Raw genomic sequence first — 19,220 nt, forward strand, 5'->3', positions numbered from 1 at the left:
ATTGCTGAAAGTAGCCGTGGTGATCGTAATCATTAATCACTATTTAATAAATCATCATCGTCGTCGATCTATAACCTGTAATACAGCTTTCGAAATCTCCGAGTTAATCGTAATCGAAAACGTAATTGCTCCATGATCGATGATTAAATCGTACCCACTGATCACATTCGATTTAATCAACTCCGGTTATTCGCTAGTTATGCTTGCTAGATCGTTTGATTAATAACTTAATTAATAATAGAATTCCGCGTTAATTGCAATGGTTAATCATTGATCAGGAACACGTTTATTATTTATTGATTGGACGGCATTCCGCTCCTCGAGCCTGGTTGTACATCAACGGAAAAACATCGATTACCGGAACAGCGAAAATATCTGGTCAGATCGAAATCGTTGCACGCGATCCGGTCCCAACAGGAGCTAGAATTCACGCCGATGTTCGAAGCTAAAGACAACAAACACGACCCGATGTACGCGCGGCAGAATAAAGTTTGCGCTCCCTTATGGAACATAACATATCGATGTTCGAACCGCATCGAACTTCCCCCCGCTTTCGTTTGTGTTGCGACGGCAAACAGCACATCCCGCGAATCAAAGCCTAACCCCGTCGCCAATAAATTAAAAGTGCGTTTGCTTTCCGCGCAAATTGACAGAGCCTTTCGCGGATCTGCCTCAAAGAGAATTGCAAATTTCATCAATATTAATGCCCCGTTCGCGAATGCTCGATACCAAATTCGAAAGAACGAATTAACCACGGACGAATAAACAGAAACTCGGTGATTGCAGAAATCGGGGCCGAGCGTTTCACCGGAACCGACAGTTTTCATTTCGTCGCATTAAACATTTCAATCGATTCGATCTTAGAATTTTTAGGAGGCTTTCAGACCCCGGCAAGCGTCGATGCAATTTTTCTACTCGCAATTTCGTCGCTAAAATTCGAACGAACAATTGTTTCGCGTAATAATACGTCCGAGAAAATAAATTTAAACAGTGTCGAAGCATAGTTAATTCCGTCACCTATTTTCTATCATTATTCTGCGATCCGAATGCAAGCGAAAACAACGTCCGGAAGTTTATACATTTTTGCGAAGCGATTGCGACAGCTTTCCGCGAGCAAATCCGTGAGCGACCATGTTAATAGCGAACTAAATTACAAACTAAAGCTGGAAAACAACGCGTTCGGATCGCAAAAGAAAATGATTACCGGCCGAGATCTCGACGATCATGCTTCTTTAGAGGTTTCCCCGAGAGCTCGCCGCCTGCTGGAAGCTGCCCGGAGGGTGAGTTTCTTTCGCGTTGATCTCTTCCACCCCCCACGGCCCGTCGACGGCGACGGCCCTTTGTCTACGACGCACAAAGGAGTAGATTAGGCGTGGATCTACTCAGTCTAACGGCATGCATGATATCGCGTATCAGCCGTAGCGTATGTGTTTGTGCCGAGATAGACGTAGTTATGCAGCTAAATGTACCTGAATTGTATACCTAGATGCACACGCCTAACCGGGGAGACCATTGTCTCGGGACACGCACACCGGCGACGGAACCGAGATTACCGCGAACGCGCTCGCGTCGAATCGACGGCGTCGGTGCGCGGTCTCTCGAGAAGAAAGATTCGATTGAACGATCGAATAGGCTTGCGGTTCGCGAGATATCGCGCGCGAAAAAAAGCGGAACAAATTGAATTTCGGGTGTCTGGAACGTTTCGCGACGCAGCGTCGTCGCGAAAGACCATTGCTTCGTTGGCGAACGATCTTCGAGATCCTTGACGCACTCGGAGACAATTGAACGTAATTAATTTCGCATCCGGACGAGCTTTAAAATGGACATCAATGGACAAACGAACAAACCCGCGCGCGCAAATAAAAGCTTTGTAAAAAGCCTGCAAAATTCTTCTCGATTCGGAGTCGACTCGCGTCAATTAATTTCCGCGCGAATTAAAATCGTAATTCCGCGTCGCGAATACGATCGTACCAGCTCTAATTGAACGTAATCGAACGAAGTATAAAACAGAGGATATATAAATGCTGGAGAATCTGTGCCGGGGCGATTAGTACGCGTCGCCGAGTCGCGTTAATAATTATGACGTATCCTCGGATTGTACACGGGAAGTCGATGCATGGCCGGCGCAGTAAATATTTCCAGAAACGCAATTCCGCCGTAGGAAGCTCTGATTTACCTAAAATGAATTATTGGTCCCGAGCGAATACGATTGACACGGTTTCGCTAATGCAGCGAAGCGTTCTTGGGCATGCACCTGAATGCACCAGGCCGGGCAAGGCATTATTGTTTCAGGACACGCATACGAATGATAGAACGGAGATTAGCGCCATCAAAGCGCCCACATTCGGCACACACGCCGAATCCGCGGAGCGCCATTACGAGGATTGATTTGCTAAATAAATGTTTGGCTTCGTAACGGAGAAACCATAATGTTTGATTCATGGATACGAAATTCTAATACGCGGCACTCTCTCTCCATCATCCGACGAGGAAGACCGAAAAATTTACGGACACCCGCCGAGGATTATCTTCTGGAAATGATCCTGTTGAGAATCGATATCGTTTCTTGATCTCTCTAAAATGCGTGGGAAATGAAGTACCCGTAAATTATCGCTAATTGACGCTCAGCTTGGAAACAAAAATGGACAATTTGGGAAGAGGAGGTGCGATTATAGTTGTCGACGAACGGTATCCTATCACAAAATTGTCCATTTTTGTGTACAAGCTGAGCGTCAATTAGGGAGAATTTATTGTAATTAGATACTGATTTGTGCATGCTAATTGATAAATTATATGCTCATACTGATCACAGCAAGATGCATGTCCCAACTAAAATATATATATAATACATTATATATTATTATATTATTATATAATACATATTATTATACATTATCATATAATTATATAATACATATTTTTACATATTATTATATAATTATATAATACATTATCATATTATATTATTACATAATATTATACATTATTATATATAAATTATAAATTAATACACAGTTCTAAAATTATAGATAGTTATTTGTTTTATCGACAGCTGCTTTCAAGAAAATATTGAATAATTGATTCGATTGGAACGCGCATCACTATCGCTGTATCAGTATTTTCATGTTCTTGAAATAACGATTTTATCGCGGCCTATTATTAACCGCTTTCAATTAATAGTAATCAATTCGAAATAGCAGATGATACGAAAATAAGTAATACAGTGGCAACGGTGGATCTCCGTAAAGTCCATCGTGATACACTTACATAACAGATGACCTATTAGTTTAAGGAACGCGGATCGACCGCATTGCAAGCATTATCGGCAACATTTCTCGGCAGAATGCTTTCCTGTCGGGCGATTTAACGAGTTAATTAAGCGGCCTCGCGAAACGATTTCATCAACGCGTCCTTTCATATTCATGCGAAAAGAGAAAGGATGCGCAGACGCGTCGTCGGCACAGGCATTCCTACAAAAATTACCGCCGATTCATCGCTTCCATTATCTTATTCGCATAATTCGAACAATCGGCGAACAGCCGATTAGAAAATTTCACGGGAACATCGAATGAGAACGGATACCGTCCCGGGTTCGGCGAAGTATGATTGAAAATATTCAACATTCATTTCTCAATCCCGACGAATAATTTCGTTCGCCGTTTCTTTTCTTTTTTTTCGCGGACCACGTGGCGCTCTAAAGGGTTAACGAGTAGCATTCGGCAGAGGGATTATTCGGAGAACCTGATTATTCGAGGTGAAACGTACACCTCGGAGAGACTGGATAATAACTCGAATCCTTGAGCGGAAACGAGGTAGTTACAAGTCGGCGACAAAAAATTTATAACGAAAGAGAGAGAGAGAGAGGGAGAGATTTACCGTGGCGCCGTGGGAACGTCCTCGGTTCACAGCTTCCGATTCACCTGGATGATCGACTTCCGCTTGCCATTCATCAGCTCCCGTTTTCTATACCAGAAGACAATCTATCCTCGTAGTCGCTCGGGCTCCAGCGAATAACCGTGAAAGTTTTGGGAATCGAGCCGGAAAACTGTTACTCGCGTCGACACTCACGCCTCGGTGACACTGAAAGTAAACAGAAAAAACGAGAACGTTCTTGTAGACAGGCTGGTTGCGATATATTAGCACGGCGAACATTACATTTTATTTATTCGATCGAACTATGCTGCTTTTATTATTTAACACATCGTTACATTTTCAACGTGCGTACCGAAATCGTATCATCATCATCATCATCATTATTAAACAATGTTATTGTTCTAAGCATCGGTACCGAGATCGGATTACTGTCATTATCGTACAGCGTTATACAAACAATGTGATTGTCAAATGGTAAATATAATTGTCTCGTGACACGAATTAGGGGCGAACAGTATTATCGCATTCCACGATGCAAGAAACATAATATAATTGCTAAACATAAATGCAATTATTCGCGTTATTGAATGGTTTCGTTAGTATCGCTGTACAATATTGCATTAATGATATGTAAATGGAATTATTACAGCATTATTACTGTCACTGTATAATATCGCATAAATGAAATATAAGTAGAATTATTTGCGTCAATAAATAGCATTATTACTGTCACTGTATAATATCGCATAAATGAAATATAAATAGGATTATTTACGTTATTAAATCGTATCATTACTAACACTGTAAAACATCGCATAAATAAAATATAAATGGAATTATTTACGCGAATAAATAGCATTATTACGGCCACTGTACAATATCGCATAAATGAAATATAAATGGAATTATTTACGTCATTAAACAGCATTATTACTACAATTGTAAAATATCGCACAAATGAAATACGAATGGAATCGATTTACCCGACTAAATAATATTGTTATCGTTGTTATTTAACGATGTTAGAACAACCAAACGCACGTACCCAATCTAACCGTAATCATTTCGTGGTCAAAGTAACACGTACCAGCGATAAACATAACACTTCTGAAAAAAGTAATTTCAGGAGCTGGGAGGGCGGGCATGGTGTCGCACCGAAATGTTAAAATACTTTCGCATAACTCGCGCTCTACTTTCATCCCGTGCCGACAAGTAGTATTGGTCTCTGCGTGGTCAGACGGACTACTTCGCAAAGTTCCCTCGCGGAGAGAAAATGAAACTGTATTTCTGAATTTCCCGGGTGTGTACGTGAGCGCGTTTCCGCGGCCGAGCTTCCTCTCCCCGAGTGAAACGAAACAGACTGTGTCACGGCTGAGAAGAAAGGATCGTCGAAAGGAAGAAGGACGCGTGTAATTTAATATGACCGCCCCGCGGAGTAAAATTCTGAGCGACGCCGCGCGATGCCGCCCGATTTTCTCGGTTTAGTTACTGCATATATTGAGAAATATTCTCGAGTGCGTGGAATAACCATCGTGCGCGAGCGCGCGGAGACAAATAGAAATATACGGAAAGAGAAACGGAACACTTTTTCCATCCCCTATGAAACGTCTCTTCCAGTAAAAACCGCGGCTCTAACTGCGGAACGAAAATTGCGCTGGAAATAAAGTATCATACGTTCGGCTGCTCTTTGATGTCTTTTTTATATTTTCACATTTCTGTCTATAAGCTGCGCAGAAAACAAACCACCGAGATATTAACAAGGTATTTATACAGTTTTCGTTCTATTTTCACTCGAAAAGATTTGTATTGAAAAAGGGATATTTCTCGCATTCTTGTTTACACTGAATTACCTTCGAAGGTATGAATCTTGAACGAAATCCATGGCGTGGATATTAAATATTCTCGATTAAAAGATTCTATCGATAATCGTATAATATAAGTTTCGAGATGCAATTTTGAATTATTGATCCGACATCGCGGGAACTTCGTCGGGGAACAATAAGAATAATAGACGTTCGCCTTTTCCATTTAAATAGAGAACGAACGAAATCACGGGGGAATGAAGTCGGTGGTAATAAAATCTCGAATATTTTACAGGAAACGCATTAACTATTATTAAACAGTTTTACGAGCGTTGTTCCAGACTGCTGAATTATTAATAATCCGAGGAGGGAAGAATGGAACGCGCTCCCGGAGACGAAATGATAATAGCGACAACGATGGCACCCCCCGATGCCTCGATAAAGGCGACAAAAATTGCGTCGACGTCGGAGTCGGCGCTGATAAAACAAGAATTCTATTAACGGAGGCTTAGCAATCCCGACGGCCGGCGATGCCATTTTCTATTTTAATTTCAACTTCGTCAGCTCGGGCCGCGGCGTCTCGTTCGCGACTGCCTCGGCTGAATGCTATATTAGCCTCGCTCTCTTTCCCCAAGGAATATGTACGTTCGTTTGAAGACGGAACAATAATGATGTACTTAATTAAACGGGTGTCCCCGGAGCGGCGCGGCGCGGCAAAAATAAGAGGATTACTCGGGAGAAGCGGTGAGACGTTTTCTTACAACCGGAGAGACACTTCGAACAATGTCTAGGCTGCGAGAAACATCCACGGAAGTCCGCAGATTCTCGGAGCAGGAGAAAAGTTATCGAATCTTAGGGCTCGCAGGATTTCCTGGTTTCTCCCGCGAGGAAACACGAAAATGTTAGCCGACGTCTCGATCGCGTCGAGCTCGGGCGCGACGCAGGTGAGAAAATCGCTGGCTGACCGACAACTTCGACGGAATGAAATTTTCGTTATTCCGTTAAGAAAGGGAGAAGAACGCCGTCGCGACGCTCGGAGATTTCCACAGCTCGCCGGGAGACGTTGCGCAATACCGAGGGAAGTTCGACAGCTGCAGTGAAAGTACTTTAGCCGAAGAGACCTGTGTTTGCTCGTAAGCTCCGGCAAGACCGTTCGCGGTCAGCCGCAACAGAAACGACGAAAATTCGGGTCGCTTTAAATCTGATCTGAAAAGCGGAGCCGAGCGAAATCTTCTTCCGAACTGCGAAACGCGAGATCACGCCGACGACGCGAGCTCTATTTATTTCGCTGTTTATAATTCACCGAAGACGCTCTCTTCAACGTGATCTTCTGTTTGGAGCTATAGTCCTCGCGCGACAAGAAGGCAGCTTTGAGTTCGCATTCTCCCTCTTACTAGCTGCGGCAGTGGGGCGCAGTGGGGGATGCGAGGACTGTTAACGGACTGCCGGTCATCGTTGCCGAAGAATAAAAAGTCATTATATTCGTAAACTAGAAGGCATTATTTATCATCCAGGTACGACCAATCGGAGCTCATTTTGTAATGTAAAAGTGAAAAATGGTCGCGTCCGATTGCATCTGCTGCAATTTCTACAAACGATCGAATTCCTTAAAAATGCTACGTCACGTCGTCGACAATCCCTTCTGCTTCAAGAATAAAAAATCATTCTGTCTCGTTCGTCGACGATAACTGTAATCCAGAGATGCGATTAAAACCAACGAATAAACTATGACATTTTTTGTACCATGATTTAAAAAAGAAAATCGAGAACGAAGGCAAAAGTTGCGTTAATCGCGGCGGTCCAGCCAGCTCGAATTTTGATCACGGCGGCCATTGGCGTAGTTTCGAACGCGGTCCGCCGTGTTTGATGAACCGGCAGCCGAGAGATCCAAGTTAGTTTCGTCTCGTTTCCTCTGTTAATTATTTGGCGGTCGGTTTCGAGGGGTTCGGAGGGATAAGATCGTTGTTCGAGGGAAAGAAACCGTTTATTGCTATCGGTTATTTCGCGAAGAAATATCGAATGGCCGGCTCCTCGGAGAAGAAGTTCAGTTCCTTCGAGTTTCCAGCTCGTTTCTGTCGCCGCCGACTCCGGCGATATTGGTGGCCGAAGAAGTTCCTCCGTATCTGTCGATTACCGCGATAACACCACGGCGAGACGGAACGGCGAAACGCCGGGGATCCTTCGGTGTGCACGCGCAACAATTTCCACAATGTTGCGTCATCGACTCGCGCGTCTCGAGAACTCTCATTAACGACGACGTTACAGCTACTTAGAAGTTACTAGAGCGGAGTGGTTATTAGTGCTTAGTACTCGTAGTCATTCAATTAGGCGTTGCTTAGCCACGTCGCGAATGAAATTCACACCTCTGACGGATAATTGGGTAAACAGGTTCAATCTACGCGTTCCCCTTGACAATCTGTGCCACAGGTATCGTGCTCCGCATTCTGCATTCCATTTCTCATTCCCGGGCTTCGGATTGTCATGCAAATTATACCCAATCAGTCATCGATCCTGCTTTCGCTTTTCGAATTATGAAAGAAATATAGTTAGCTTGGATAACGTAGCGAACAATTTTGTTCGCCGCAACTTCAGTGTCTCAATAATGATAACAATAAATAATAAGAATAATGAAACTAATAGAATCGTCGACTTCAGAATATTTCTGGAAGAATTTGTTAATCATTTATTGAGCAATTTAACCAGGAGGAAAAGGTCTTCGCTACAAAGTTAAAGGTTAACCCTTTGCACTGGGGTGGTGACTCTGAGGCACCGCTGAAGATCGTTATATCACGTTACAAAATAATTTTTACGTTATCGTGTTTGTTCATATCGAAAAGACTGTTACAAGGATAGCTGCTCTATAAGTTACAAGACTCGATTTTATGTGCACGAACTGCGCCAAGTCGTATAAAATAGAAACAGCGTAGGTCGGAAAAAGCTATCTTGGATTTAGAGCTAAAACGACTTCGAGTGCAAAGGGTTAAATATCAATTACGGTGTCGCGATTCGCGATTCCCGAAGAGCGTGAAATTCGATCGGCATTAAGCACAGGAAACGCGTTCGAACGTCGATGAAAAGAAATCGACGATCGACATCGAAGAATTCGATGTGTATTCCAAGTATTTCTATGTAAAGCTGACGCGAATCTCGTCCGAGGTTGCGGATGCTTAATAAAAAGGAAAAAGGAAAAAAGAACAGCCTCGAGACTCTTTGTATACCGAAGTCATCGGCAACGTCCATCGATCATCCTAGCCAGCGCGATAGAAAAACCTCAACAACGTATTTCCTTTTCCCTTGCACATAAGCTATCCGCATCGATTACCGCGTCAACGCGAGCGTTAAACGATGAAAGATAACGTTGAATTACAAGGAAACCGAACGCCTACATTTATAACGACATATAAAACGGCGCCACTTCAACAACCGTTAATAAACAATTATTCCACGTGCACGTTCAAAATCGTTCGACTTTTCTCTCGCGCGCGACAGCGACTTTACCGAGCAGAATTTCGGACCTTTTTGCAAACAGAAATTCTCATTAACTAATTTACAGGGAATTCGAGGAGATGCGAGAATTAACGCTCGTACCATTAACCCTTTGCACTCGAGTGGCGACTCCGAGGCGCCATTGAAAATTGTTACGTCACGATTCGAAATAATTTTACTAATCAAGTTTGTTTATGTTCGAAGAAATGTTGAAAACGGAACTGTTGCACGAGCCAGGAAATTCAATTTCGTATGTTCAAAATGCGCTATATTACGTAAAATGGAAATACCGTGGGTCGAAAGAACTATTTTATATTTAACATTAATTTGGCCACGAGTGCAAAGGGTTAATCGTATGAGCGTTAATTCTCGCTTCTTCTCGAATTTCCAGTGAAGGGTTAATATCGTTATCTTCGACTATCCGGTTCCTGAAAATTAGTCGTCAGTTTCGCACGCGTATCATTAAGAACTGTAAAAAAACCAACGCGTTTCCTATGGGGTCGGCTTAATAAACATCTTGAAAAACAAAAAGAAAAATTGATAAACGCTATTATAAACGATCCGAGGGATATTTCGATGGAAAAGGTCCGGCGGTGTGTTCGAGTGTTGAAAAATGGAACGGTTCGAACGCGAGGGTGTCGAGCGCGCGGCAATTCGGAAAAATTTGATCTTCGGTTTGTGCTTTCATCAGCTAGATTACTTTGATTTCGATCGAGAGGCAGCGATTCCGGGGTGAACGGGTTTCCCCGGTGAAATATACGGGCCATTTCGAATTTATCATCGGCGCCAGCTGACACAGTCCGCGATGGGACGCGCGATCCGCGGACAGAGCCCTTTGTAAAGGTAGTCCAACTGTCCGAATTAAACATGTTCGACGATTTTTCAGGTGGGCCAGCGGGTCCGGAGCGCCGAGGGAGCCCGCGGGTTCCGAGCTGACGAATGAATCCGGCTCGGCGTTCCTCTTTCGCTATATCACCCTCGGCCCCGACAACGTGGATTCGGCATCGTGGACCCTTGAAAAATGCCGGGCCCCTGCCGCCTCCGCTCTTTCCGCTCCATTCCAGCGCGGCGGCGGCGGCCTCTTCCGACGCCGTTTCCCGGCGCTCCTTTCAGCCGTCGGCCGGAGACGCCCGATCGTCCCCGTCTCCGTCACCGGCGCCGGAAACGACGCTTTTGTCCACGCGTTACCGGTTACATCGAGTCGACTCGATCGATTAGGCTGCCGGGGAGCCGACCTCGGACAGGTGGCGTCGTTTTTCACCGGGCTCCTACCCTTCCTTCGTCCTCCCTCGTCCAAGGACGCGGGCGCCCATTTCGCACTCCCGGAACCCTGTCTCCTCTCCTTCTTTCCTCCCGGCGAACTCTCCGGCTGCCACCCGGCACGATCGATGCGCTACACAACTCGATTTCCTACTTTCGAATTCTGCGCGGCCGTCAACGAGACGAATGATACGCGAAATCCCGGTTACCGATGGATTTTGTTTGGTCGCTCGACGGAGGGATTAGCCATTGTGCCGCGGCAAATGATCGGCCCGCCGGGAAATTATGCTCGGCCGGCCGAGTGGCTTTTTTCGGCGCGGCAATCATCTTTTTTCGCCGCAGCCTGAATACAAATTATCGGGGTCGCGTGTCTTCGTCGGACAGAAATGACAACGATACAATGGAGTAGAGGGGTTCGAGGAGCCTTCATTTTTTTATGCGCCCGTGCCACGGTCCCCCGTCCATGGAACGTGATTCGGAGTTCTGTGCGCTGTTGTACATCGTTTAAAAGCGCGCGTTTCGTCCGTTCTCCATTGCAGATCCTTCGCGAGTGGATCCTTTTATCTATCTTTTATTGTAGATTCTTCGTAGAAGTGTACCTTTCACGTGTCATTTATTATAGATATTTCAGAAGTGCATCCTCTTATTTGTCCTTTATTATAAATACTTAGGAGAAGTATCTTTCATCGGTGTTTACTGAAAATGTCTTGAAAATGTGTATCTCTCATTTGGCCTTCGCTGCGCAACCCTCAAAAGTGCACCTTTTATCCCTCAGTTCAACCCTTTCATGGGCACAGTATGAATTTTCAAACTATTGGATATTGGGGATGATAATGCCATAATTTTATCGTACAGTAATACAGCTGTTATTCGCTTTCCTGTTATTCTCCATTTCTCACACCTCAAAATTAGGGGTGGTGGGACCTATATACAGATTGCAGCACACTTCAACGATGGGAATACTTGAGCCTGGCGTCCATAAGCGCACTAAAAGTGGCTTAGTTCCCAGTGCCTATGAAAGGGTTACAGTCTTTTATCTGCGTTTATCGCAAGCTACTTCGAAATTACCGCGTCATTCGTCCTTCATTATAGAATCTTAAAGATCGTGTCCATTTGCTTCGCAAGATCCGCGCGTCTATCGATAGAAGAAAAACGCCGGCGCGACAATTCCCAAAGAATAAACATTCGTTTCGGAACGATTTCCAGGGAACGTGCAGCGTCGTTGTAGAAGACGCGGAAAGAAACGAACGAGAAGCGACAGAGACAACAGGATAATCCCAGATGTTCCGTTCCGCGGCAGTATCACGGCCGTTGAACAACCGGGAATGGGATTCCAAGATTTCCCTGCAGCCACTGTATAAATATTCGAGGCAAGTATCCATTTTAAACCACTATCCCGTAATTACAAGGTCGTAAAACAAGTGCCGCGGCGTGTTCGCCGGTTCGCCAGCGAGAAAAATAAGGGGCGAGTAGCATCGCGGAGACGCGCGGGGTGGTGGACGGGGGGAAGGGCTCGCGAGAAAAGTGCCGGGGAGAGAGGATCCACAAACGGTAGTGAGAATTTTCCGGCTTGGAGGCGCAACAATGGCGGTCGCCGAAGAACGGGCTCCTGTTTCCCGCCGTTCCCTTCTTCCTCCCATCCCCTTCGTCGTCGCTGCCGCCGCCGTTTCCTACCCTGTTCCTCCTATTTTTTTCTTCTTCTCCCTTCTTCCCCGTTCTTCCTTCCTCCTCTGAAACGCAGCCGGGCTCTCCCTGCCTCGCGCCCCAGTAATTCGAACGATGTAATCTGGCTTCTTCCTCGGCAGATTACCGGACGGAATTAACCCCGCCGCCGACTGCTTTCGAGACTGTGCCGCGAAAAACCTCGGGGAACCTCGGAACCTACAATTTCTGGCTTCCTTTTTGTATATTATTTAATTATAATGGCCTCGTTAACGGGCTACGACGCCGCTATTATCGGTTCCTGTTACGCCGCTTAATGCCCCGTCTTAAAAGACTGTCTTCCCTGCCGAATTCCGTAACATCGAAAGCAATTTTAATTCATAAGTTATCGTACAACAGTATTTCAGACATAATGATAATATAAAGAATACGTCCGTTCAATGAATTATTGCTTTTATATTATCGTAGAAAAAAAGAAGTTGGCACGACGTAGTAAATTATTCTTCCGAAAGCGTTTCTAATTCGAAAATTCTAAGAAATTTCGTTGTCGTATGTTTCGTTGTCCAACGATGTCGTCGACGTTAAAACCTAAAAAGAGCGGATAAAAAGTAAGCCGCTGTTTTCGTTGTTTTTCTGGAAAGTGTCGAAACGATTTCGTTCGTATCTACGACAAGCATCGTCTGGCAGAAAATACGAGCAAGAAGCTGCGGACCGTTGTTTCGCTGTCATTTGGGAAAGCGATTAAATAGACTGGCTGCTGCTGGAAACGTGTGCAACGACCACGCCCATTAAACAAATCCGAATCCACTTTAAAGTACAACCCGATTATCAAGGGAACAACAAATTCGAGGCCGAGCTTACTACAGATTAAACCCATAACTTCCGACGCGTCTCGAGCAGCTGGTTCTTTCCGACGAAATATATCGTGTAGCCTCTCCTATTCCGCGCACTCGTCTATGGCCGCGGCTTAAAACAAAACTCTCGAAATTTCAATAAATCGCGAGACCCCCGGACCCCGCGGACCCCTTCGCCACTCGGTATAAGTAAAACAACGAAAGTCGTAGTAAAGTTCCGCCGGCACCCGGAACCGAACGTTCCGATTCAGTCCCGATATCATTAACTACGCTTCTTTTTTTTCGTCGGAAAAAGACCTTTACTGGTCACAGTTCGCGACTTTAATATCCACGTTGGAGTTTGAGATACGACATTCCGCGATATCGAATCGTACAAATGAAAATCTTCCTCCAAATTACACGCTCGCAGCTGCAAGTTTTAAACGGGGGTTGAAACAGACTTTTTCGGGACTTCGTCCTGCTTCAACCCTTAGCTGCGCGCTTTTCGCGTGTTTATAATTTCCCTTTAAGTTTATAATATAATATAATATAATATAATATAATATAATATAATATAATATAATATAATATAATATAATATGATGACTTCAATATCAACAACCCTTGAAATATTTTATACGTTTTACGAGTCTAGAATTTTACAATTTAGAAATCGTATAGGTATATTTATTTATTATTATGTTTATCAATTCAGCGATCGTATGGAGGTTTCATCATATCTCGATTTTTAAAATGTTTTAAAGAATATCAATAGCAAAGAAGCCAGCGACGATTAGCAGGCGTTTTAAAATAAATCATAAAATTTCCGAATAATGTAACATAAATTCGTAAACGATACCTTCGACAATCGATTCGCGAAATAAAAATGGCAAAACGGTGAATTAAAAAATCGCCAAAGTAAAAAAAGAAACGCGACGCGGACGATCGATGAACATTTCTTGGGAACGAGACCTGCGGGGGTGGCGACGTCCGAATGGAAAAGCAGCCCCACCCTTGGAAAGCCAGGGATTGTCGTAGGACGATGAGCTTTCTCATAACGAAGTTTCTTTCCCGGTTTGGCACGCGATGCACGTGCGATTCTACGATTCAGCTTGTCCTCCCTTGGCCTTCTCTTGCTCCGCCGTGTTCCTCGGCGTCTCGTAGGGGCGGCTGCAGCCGGCGGTTAATGGATTTAACGGCTGAGCCGAAAGCTGGACGAATCTCTGTTTGCCGGGAGATTCTCGAGGCCGAGGGAAAACGGCCTGGAAGATGCCCCGGATATAAGGGGGATTTATGAGGCACCGGGATGGCTGGAGGGGGCAGGCGAAAGGCAAAGGCTCGCACGAACTGCCGGTGAAGCGAGTTAATTAAGACCCGGCCCTTCTTTATGCCCCGGCCTCATCGCGGAACTTGCTGACTGCGTTTCACCCCCGCGCCTGTTTTTCAGAGGCCTCGCGGAGCTTTTGTAGCTTGTACCCGCAACCCGGATTTCCCGTCGATCCAGAACGCAGCTTCTTTGGCGCGGATCGCTTTTCCGAGATGCGGCTCGGATCTTTTCAACCCCTTGCGACGACGGCGTCGAGGGTCGATTCGGTCGTAGATTGGCGACACTGATTTCTTGTCAGGGTTTGAATTTTCATCGAGATGCATCGCTGGAAGAAATTGTGTTCGGAAGTGACTGTGAAGTGTAACCGATAAGATGGGGTGATGTCATCTGGCTGATGTATCGTTCTCTGCTTAAATATGCAATTAATTCTTCCTAATTGATGCTCAGAGTGTGCAGAAAAATTGACAATTTGGGAAGAGGAGATACGATGATTATAGTTGTTGACAATCGGGCTAAATATGAAATAAATAAATAGATAATATAAACTATAAATAACACGTTCCATAGTATAATAAGTACAAAAGTACATTAACCCTAGGATATAAAATAAATAAATAGATAATATGAACTATATAAATAACATGTTCCATAGTCTAATAAGTACAAAAGTACATTAACCCTAAGAGACCCTCGAGGGAGGGTCATATTTTAACCCGTATAAGAAAAAGTGTCGTGAACATTATTTTTGTTTAAAAATAAAATGTTAAATATTAATAAAAGAATTGAACTTTACTAGAATCCTTTGAAATTTTAGAATGCAAAATAATTGAAATGCCATTCGCTGTTAACCTCGAATGCACCTAATGCAATAGAGGCATGAACGACGCGACGGCAAGTTATAGAATATAGAATCCGGCCTCTCGTCTAATTATCCCCAGTGTGTCTCCGCTCGCTAATTAAAGCACACAGAAAGCGAAACCGTTGCGTACCGGCGTTCTTTCTTAAGCGAAAAGCCGGGCATTCAGGTGACAGAGGAGACTCCGTGCACCGTGGCGGGCCATGGAAACGCGTGGCACGAGGTAGATCATAGACCGAGATGCACCCCTGAACGAGCCCGTCCCTGATTTTCATTTCGCGTGTTCACCAGCCGTGCCGGTTGTCGCTTCACGGAGGTCCTTCACCCCTTTGAGCCATCCCTTAAATGTCGCACGGCTAATTACCGGCGCGATTCTAACCCGAGACGCCAAAGAGGGCGATCAAAAATGTCCCCGCGAAAATACGATTCGCCCGATTCTTCGGCGTTTTCTTGCTCGGTCGGCCCTGGCGAATGCTCGTCGAATTACAGTTCCGGTTTTGACGAGAGCCCCGGAAAGAGGAACGGCGATCTTTTCAACGACCTCGAGAGAACTCCCGCACTTCTGCTCGTAAACACGGGCGCCGTGTCTCCCTCCGGAATATTTTTCTATCTTCCTGAGGGGGGGTTAATTAACGTTCGCGCGGCTGATTGAGTTAACGTCGAAGAAAAATATTCTCGTCCGCGAGAGAAGTTGCCGCCACGTTCTGGTCGCTGCTCGCAACTCGGGAAATAGATTCAGACTGAATCAGAATGGAGAAGATTAATTGTTCAGGGTCGTGACTAGGCGCTTTCTTAACATCGTTTTGGTACGGGGAGAGCCGGAAAGGCGACTTTTTTATTCTACCCTGCTCGATGCAGAAAAGTTGTGAGCTTTTTCTCGTGGATCTGATTCTGTCGCAAATTTTATGAATTCAGCACCAGGGACAGAGATGGTTTACACAGCGATACGATTGCTAAATTACGAAATTTTTTAAGGAAAATTGTTCGAGGAAGTTGCAGATAACTTTTAGACCTAAAAATGCTCGATTATTCAACAACGAATATAGAAATATATAAGTCCATTCAATTTATATCAGTTATTTTCGTGAAAATAAAAAGTTCCAATTAAGGGTTGAATTCTCTTTTGACGTTTCCACCGATTATTATTATAGCTTATCATTATCATTATTATATATAAATTATTATTAAAGCTTATCATTATCATTATTATATCTAGATTATTATTATAGCTCATCATTACCATTATTATATCTAGATTATTATTATTATTAATGCTGCCAATTTTCGTGCTAAACATATAAACTCCACAGTCTATTTATTTCCATTTAAATGCATTACTCTCGTCGATACAATAATTATTGTACATCTTCAAGAAGACAAAGAAGAGAAAATACAATAAAAATGTCATCTACGTTCGAATAATTCGATACACTGTTATTTGAAACGGATAAAGACCAACCACGCCGAACATCGGCCGAACAGCTCAATCCCCTAAAACAACGACTGAATCGTTTCCCGCCACGAAAGAGGGGAAACAGAAGGCGCGATGCATCCACAAAACCGTGACCGGAAACCATTATTGCCCAACGAAAAACGGCACGCAACAGTTATACAATAACAGCGGCAACCTCAACTTGTAAAATCAATTAGAGCCGCGGAAGCGTACGACTGCGGGGGTGGCTGGAGAGGGAAATGAGAGAGAGAAAGAGAGAGAGAGAGAGAGAGAGAGAGAGAGAGAGAGAGAGAGAGAGAAGGGCGGCTCAGTTTCCCAACGCCTCGGATATTCAAATCCTCCGGAGCAAAAAGTCGAGGCAACCCCGGAATCCGGGCGAACTTGTTGCGCAACGAGGTAATCACACGGATCATTGCACCGAATCAGATACCGGAAACGGCTCCAACGTTGACGCAATAAGTCGATGCTCCGTGTACCGAGCTACAGCCACCGATAGCTCAGCGAGCAATCAGGTGCGAGCCTCGGCGAACATGCATTGATAACAAGGAGATCGAATCAATTCCGAACAATGTTCGAGCTGCGATGCACCAGGTCGCTTCTTGCCGAGCTGCCAATTTTGTCGGGTGCCCTTTGTCCGGTTATTAGCTCGCTGCCATAATCGCGTCAGCTTCGCACGAATATTTTCAGATACGATTCTCCCTAATTTTGCATCAGCTTGTGAACAAAAATGGGCAATTTTGGAAGAGGAGATACGATTGTTCGAGCCTTGCTCGACGACTATAAAAATGAGTTACGTTCCGTTTTCGACAGCTTCGCGTAATTTTACGACACACAATTTTATAAACAGAAGGTTCCTACGGGAATTTATCCCGGTTAGGGCTTTAGGGCCCGAAGACCTCCTCGAGATTTCAAAAGTTTTCGCCGCGGGTCTAAGAGGAAAGCTGTTTAGCAGCGCGGTTTTGCATATAGCTCCGGCGAAAGTCTCATTGTCCTATTGTTATTCTACCTATTGTTGAACGCTGGATCCAAATCTCCCTTTATGTCTCCGCAGTGTCTACTGCCGCGATATCGTTATTCAGGGAATTCCATTGTACATGTTGCAAACTGATATTTACGAACCTATTAACCGGGTAAGCTGCACAATGTCCCATCAACAGCTCTACAAGCATAATTAAATACGAATAAAGTGGTTCCAAAGTGATTTACGTCACATTATAAACCGCAGGAACATTAATTTCCAGCGATAAATCAATTCGCCTTAAATTGACAAATTTTATGTTAAACGTATACGAAGACGAATACAAAGAAATCAGTTCATCGAACGAAAGTAACTCTAAAAAATAACTCTATTATATTCGTCGATTCAATATTTCCCGAATAAAAGCATTTCGCATGAAATTTCTACTTCTTTGAAATTTCGTGTGCGAAAAGAAGAATCGTTCAGCGCAGAAATTATTGCATCCAGTTCGAGAATACGGAAGCGTCGCGTGGGGACGTAATTACCTTGATGCTAAGAAAGCTTGTCCTTATCCCCACTCCTGGCTCGTTTGGAATAAGCAAGATTATCCGAGTCTGAAATTCTATTTATCTTCAGCCTGCGACTGCAAGCAGAACCGTTTGCACGATCTCGGGGCTCGCTTTGAAGCGGCACTATGTTGCTTTGCGAGACCTAATTCGCTTAATTAATGTACTATGTATCAATTAGCAGTAGCAGATCACACAATTTCGTGCCCTGTCTCCGATCCGACCTATCTGAATCGAACTTCCCTCGTCCGAATTCTTTGTCCTTCGTTAATTGAGCGATTCGGTTCCACAGAAATTCGTACGCCACGTAATTTATTACACAACTCGGACAGAATTTATTCCAACGTTATGAATAAATTCTCTGCAATTTTTCCTTCAGTTTGTATACAAAAATGGACAATTTTGTACGATTATTCGAGCCTTGCGCTTCTCTTTTATAATTGTTGACAATCAGCGACTGTAAATATGAATCGCAAGGCTCGAATAATCGTATCTCCTCTCCCCAAATTGTCCATTTTTGTGCGCAATCTGAGCGCGAATTCGAGAAAAATTACTATAATCGTATCTCCTCTTCCCAAAGTGTCCATTTTCGTTTACAAACCAAAGGAAAATTGGTGAGAATTTACTGTATTTATCCAAAGGTCCACGATCACCTTTTAATACAAAAGAGTTCGGTTAACGACGATTCTCTGCTGCACTTTAAGTAGCCTACGATGAAACAGAGCCAGTCGAAAACGCGACCTCCATAGACTCCGGTGCAGCGACAGAATATAATTCGCATTTTCACTCTCGTCTCCCCACTGGATGGAACTTCAAACGCGAACCCGCGGCACGAAAGTGACGACGATTTCGTTTAGCTTTACAAAGCCTGAATCTCGACTCCCAAATGTAGTTACGAAATTTTCATGCGTCGCGAGCTCGCGTCGTACACTGTTTACAAGCACGTTGCTTTGATTAAGCACCATGTACCGTGGCGAGGAGTAACTACGTTTGCAAAATATACACCCGAGATACGTTCTCTATTACCGTAAAAGTTGATCTACCGACGAGATCGCGGTCGAATCAAAATTCATATTAATTCGACCTTTCGTCCGATCTTCGCCAGAGCTGTCTACGATTTATCGAATCTTTCGTAAAATGAGAC

General features: G+C 44.2%; 1 protein-coding gene across 7 annotated transcripts in view; it reads right to left on the reverse strand.

The window, feature by feature from the left end:
* Pgant9 (polypeptide N-acetylgalactosaminyltransferase 9) overlaps nt 1-19,220 on the reverse strand; it is a 285,663-nt gene that overhangs the window by 211,813 nt on the left and 54,630 nt on the right. For all 7 annotated transcript variants that reach the window (XM_033467572.2, XM_033467569.2, XM_076521049.1 and 4 more), the window contains one exon: nt 3,877-4,080. The gene's annotated coding sequence lies outside the window, so the exon portion shown is untranslated. The remainder of the gene's footprint in view (nt 1-3,876; nt 4,081-19,220) is intronic.

The sequence above is a fragment of the Megalopta genalis genome, chromosome 4, assembly GCF_051020955.1.
Source record: "Megalopta genalis isolate 19385.01 chromosome 4, iyMegGena1_principal, whole genome shotgun sequence".
Taxonomy (NCBI): Eukaryota; Metazoa; Arthropoda; class Insecta; order Hymenoptera; family Halictidae; genus Megalopta; species Megalopta genalis.